Source organism: Pinus tabuliformis, chromosome 7 (genome assembly GCF_031772625.1).
Source record: "Pinus tabuliformis cultivar Carrire ecotype Pingquan chromosome 7, CPIR1, whole genome shotgun sequence".
In the NCBI taxonomy this organism is placed as follows: domain Eukaryota; kingdom Viridiplantae; phylum Streptophyta; class Pinopsida; order Pinales; family Pinaceae; genus Pinus; species Pinus tabuliformis.
In genome coordinates, this window is record NC_142293.1 from 90,059,056 (window position 1) to 90,065,055 (window position 6,000).

Here is a 6,000-nt window from a genome sequence, read left to right on the forward strand (position 1 = left end):
AAGATAGAGGGTCCAATGCAACAATGTAAACCTCATTGGTAACAAAGGGGTACTCTTAATTTAAGGGTGTTAATTATGATGAGGCTTTTTATTTGATGGCCAAAATGGCCTACATTAAGTTGATGTTGGTGGTAGAAATTGCTTATGATTTGGTAGTGCAGAAAATAGATGTGAAGAATACTTTTTTAAATGGTGAGCTTAGAGAATAAATCTTGATGAAGCAACTAGAAGGAAAGGATTTGTGATAGAATGGCGAGAAGGCATGGTGTTTCAATTGAAGAGATCAATATATGGATTGAAGCAGTGCCAATGCAGTGGTACCGGTGGTTTAAGAAATATGTTATTGGACAAGGCTGCATAAGGATTGATGAAAATTAGTTTGTTTTCTTCAAGCAACAATATAATCACTTCATTATTCTTTGCTTATATGTTGATGACAAAAATTTTGATTAGTCACAATAAAAAAACTAATCAAGGAACCAAGCCAATTTTTATGCAATTTTGACATGAAGAACTTAGGTGAGTTGCACTATTTCTTGGGAATTCAAATGAACAAAGGCCACAAAAATTGGAAATTGTTTATCAGCAAAAGAAACTATTTGTAAAACATGTGTTGCCATTATGGTATATGTGTTGTCCTTGATGAAAACTCATATATATGATACCCAAAAATGATTCAGTGATGTATGATGGCAATTCACAATGCAACAAGTCAATTCAGAGGTAACAACAAAGGATTACAGATCGGACTCCAAATATTGAATAAAGAGAATGGCTTAAGTTGTATACGTTGGTTCACCTTGTCCAAGTAGCGTATGCAAGCTAGTTCACAGTACAAAAGGAGCGTATACGTATGCACGCACTTTCACAAAATGAAAAGCGCGCATGGGATGGAAAAATAAGATTAAAGAATACTAGGGTTCTGTTGTGCTATGTAACAACCCCCCCATTTTTATTATATATAATACAAATATGGACCCTTTTAAAAATTGAATTTTTCCCCTTTTTTTGAATAAAATGCCAACTCTCAGAAAATTTTTGCTTTTCATAGAGCCCTTTTTGAATCTAACTTAAAACATATTAAAGTCCTCATCGCAAATCGTAAAATCGCATAATTCCTTAATATAAAAGTTAAGCACATTCAAAAATATCAATATGTGACTTGCAGTTGAACTTTGCATGCGACATCCCGATCGCATATCGAACATCAGAGGATATTATGGCAAGAGCTTAATTGTTACCTATTAAAACTCTGATATTGCGATATCCCAATATTGCGATCTTGCGATTTTGCGATATCGCATATTGCATATCGCAAGATCCATCAAACAAAGTTTCATTCGCGCTATAGCTTAAATATCCGATATGACGGATTTGATAGATGTTTAATAGTGTTTTTAAGTTGGACATGAGTTAGGTCAAAATGATTTAATACGGTTATCATCCCTATGCATGTAATCATGGTGTTCGTTATGGTTGATTAATGCTGAACTCGCTCCCGGATCTTTTCTTCAAAAGTTTTGTCATTTCATCAAATCTTTTATTTTACGCAATAATTAATTGTTGTTGGTTTTAATAGGAACTCCACTCAAGCAATGTCCATTCGAAAGGTGATGCAGAAGCATACCAAGCAATCTATCGCAGAAACCGAAAGCACAAATATGTCGTCCATTTTTACAAATATAGTATGCACTGTGGATGGAGGTGCCACTGCATGGTAGACTATTTATACTACGCTGGAGAATGAAAGCCCTGAAGTAACAGACATTCGACCAACTGCTGATAGCACAAAACCGTCAAGAGTGCAGTTCAGAGACGCTACATGCTCTTTCCTTCACCGAATAACAACAAGGGCTAGGCTCTTGCCATACACATATATGATAAGATTGGTAGTAGAGAGTACAAACGTGGAAGACAGACTTATCAAGACAGCTAAAAGCACAGTCTTGGGTTCTTTTAGAGCCGAAGATTTACAAAAAATGTACAAGCTACTCGATGCCCAGGACATTTACCACAAAAAAATTGTGGCAAAGTTTGTAAAGGGAAATGAAGGCCCGTTTAAAATGATAAAGGAATGGAGGAAAGAGACAATAAATTCAAACAAGATAAAGCAGGTATGTATCCCATTGCTTCTTTAGCCAACCCTTATAGTTTTGCAGCCTCTATGCTATGTAGGTTGTATGGTCTCCCTAATAATTCTAAGTTCTCGATCAATTGGGTTCCGTTCATTGATGCTTGTATTAATTCCCACATTATGAATTGGGCAACCATTCTGTCTGAGAATTTGGCCAAAAATATTACTGAATATCACCAAACCAGGGTTGCCTCCTCTAGAGCAGTTCCCCAATTCTTCATGTCTGCATATGTCTTCGATGTTATTTGTTTTTGCATTCATTTTACAACCATGGGTTGGAAATGGACTACCAATGATCCTACTCCTATCTTCCTAAGTTATAAGCAAATGTGGGAACAAGATTTTATTCCACATTTTCACCAATTATGCCATGGAGTTGTTCTCCCCTTACATCAGTTAGTTTACAACAAAATATGTCGAGATTCACAAAATAAGCTATCACAGACCTCCAAGCATTCAGAAGGTATTTTCTTGAAGAACCCTTCTCTTATATTAGGATATTTGGTAGCCAAGATTTCCCACATGTCCTCCCTATGTATGTATCAGATTAACTATTGGCAAGGGAAGTAGCATACCAAATAGTAGTAAATGGTCTCACAAAAACATTGAAGGAAATGAAGAAATCCCTATGGCCAAATTTTCCCCTTCAATGTGGGTCATTTACCCTTGTTAATTATGGTCATGCATATAAAGAGTATTAGAATATGCAGTTATTAAAGCTCCTTATTCTACCATCAAGGTATTTTGATCCACAGCAAGTAGCAAGCAAATTCACCCTTTCAGTTAAGATCAAACCTGTAACTCATATAGTAGATGAGTTTGAAGATTTGTTGGAATCAGCTGAGAAATTTGAGCAGATTCTGAATGTGGCCAAGACAAAGTTGAATCCAGAGAAATTAAGAAGATTCCAGGATTTTATAGAACACAGGCTAGAATACCTTCCACAAGAATTTTGGATTACTAATCATAGAATTGAAACCAAGTCTTAGGTGCAGACTAAGCCAGGCACATCACGAGATCAGGAAGCAGAAATAGATGAATTAGAAAAGATGTGGGATGCATTCAATGAAAAACTACAGGATATCCCTAAGGTATCATCAGCACAAGAACCCACAAGATTTTAGAACCCACAAGTTTCCAAGATACAGAGGTAATTCCTACAGATCCAACTACTGAAATTGTCTTGAATGTAACATATATCCCTCCTCTAGACGTATTTTACAAACCACTTAACAAATTTGTTGTAAAAAGAAAGAGGAAGAGGAGGAGAACCGAAACTCCTTCAGAACATGAATTTATGGATGTCCTATGAAAGGACATACAAATAAATCCGACCGAACAATTGACTCGACTATCTCAATTTGCTGGAGCCTATGCCACAACAATAATTGATAAAGTAATTGAAGTCTCTGTTTTGATTAAATAAAAGGATGACCAGATCACACTATTACAATGACAGTTAGATGAAGAAAGAGAAAGCATGAACCATCAAGCAGAGGAGCAGCTGCATAAGCTACAACACAATATGGAAGTACTGAGGATAAGTCATGAAAATGACTTATTTGCTAAAAACAAACAAATCCAAAAGCTAAAGAGTGACCTAGCAAAGTATAACGATATTCCTACTGCAGAGGAATTCATTAATGAGGCTTTAACACTGAATAGTTTACTGTCAAAGCAAAAGCATATCTTCCTCCAACATATATCAAATATCATTCCACACCTAAATACTAGTGAACAATTAACAAACATCATTATTGATCAAAGAATTGAGTTCAATGAACTCAATTCTAAGATCTATGATTATATTGAATGGCAGGATTCAGATGAAGGGAAAGGGTTAAGTCTCCCGAAGATCGATGAAAGACATAAGGATATTCTATTCACTGATTGGGACTCACAGGTGAAACAAGCCAAACTAGCAATAGCCAGAGCATCAGGGATTTCAAAAAGCATTATCAAAACAATAAATCACATGTTGCACACATCCAACCTCATAAAGGAGAGTGATCCAAAAGCAATTCCTGATCTTAAAGCATTAGACGAGAATTGGAAGAATAAGAGTCATCTACAAAAAGAAACAATTGAGGGGCTATCAAAAACCAACTAGGAAGTAGTATGGAAACTTTTGGTCAAAACACACAGTTAGATCATTACCTTGAATTGCTCCTTGGATTCAGTACAGAGAATTTTGCCACCTTTACATGATGCTATATTTGCAAGGCAGTTGAGAACACAATTCGGGATGCCACCACAAGTCAGGCCAATGTCCGAAATTTATGAGTTGAGAAGCAAAGCTGGCAGCAGGGTTTAATCAATGAAGACCTCAGTCATTTCTGAGCAATTTTATTTTTGGAAAGTTGGATACTAGGAATGAGGAAGGTTGTTTGAAACCTCCTCATAGGTATTTTGTATAAGTTATATTTAGTTAATTAAGAATAGTATTTAAAACCTTCTCATGCATTTAGAGAAGGGTCCAAGATTTTATTAAGAACATTTACAAAGAATGCATTATTGTGAATTTGTAGATGCCTTGATGGAATCATGGAACATGGTCTTTTCAATTGAATATCTTTTTGTTGATCACTGTTGATGCACTATTATATTCTTTGAGATACTCATTGGTAGAAGATTGATTGTGGCCTATTATCACTGGTCAAATGAGCAGAATGGTACACATCTAGTACTATTATCATGTTTGCTAAATATTTGTTCTAGCATTAGTGATAAGTTTATCTTTCATGAATTATGTATGAAATATGTCATCTCTGTTTAAAGTATCAGTTGCACTATTGTACGATATCAGAATAGAGAATGGTCTGTTTTATATGTGGTCATTAGAATATGCAATATGTTTTTCACAATTCTTTTGATTAATTGTTTTTTTAAAGGAATTACCTTATAATGTATTAACTCTATATAGTCTACGGTTGATCTATATCATCATAGATTACATAGACATCTTTTTATATCACATAAAACTAGCAATACCCCAGGTTAGATTAAAATATATTTAATTCAAAGTTTTGCATATTAGAATAAAGTTGTGTTAATTTCCATTTATTCTTTTCCAAATCATCAGAAAAAGTCCCACAAATCATATAAACCCAAAACACTGGGAAGTTGGTCCCATCAAACCCAGTCAGAGCCACTATGCCAAACGGAAAAGGAGCTGCTCTAAGCTCCAGACCACGTGGTTATCCCCATTGTTGTTGCCACAAATTTCTGAGGCCTCAACATTTTTGGCGCTAGAAGGAGGGACCCGACTATGAATGGCATATAAATCTAAACCTCAAACTTGAAGCCTTCACAAGAGTCAATATCCCTTGAAAAATCCTATAGCTTCTCGATCACGTTCTAAGTTACCCACTCATAAGTCATAAGTTATAGAAACTTTCCCCTCATCTCCTGAAGTATCTTGGCAGTTACCTTTTTCAGAACATACTCCAGAATCTCCTGAAGTTCCGTCTTTAGTTCATAAACTAGAACGAATATCTATTTCTATTAAGAAGCCTGATAAACCTGAAGCTTCTTAAGAAAGTATTACTTCACTATTCATAGAAACTGGTATCCTAACCCGATCAAAAAGTGATAAACTCATAATACCTCCTTTTGAGTTTCCAATACATCACAACGTAAGAAAATTTCTTTGTCTAGATCTAAGTCAGATGCGAGTGAGGTCACATCAAATTCCCCTCCATTTACTCCCTCATTCACTACACCTCCATTCACATCTTCTCATCTTTCCATCTCTTCTACTCAAACAATTAGTTCTACGACAAGTAGTACTAGTCCAGTTGTAATTTCTACAGCCATACCCGCTACTTCTGGATCTACTTCTATATGTTCTCAAATCCCAACTCAAG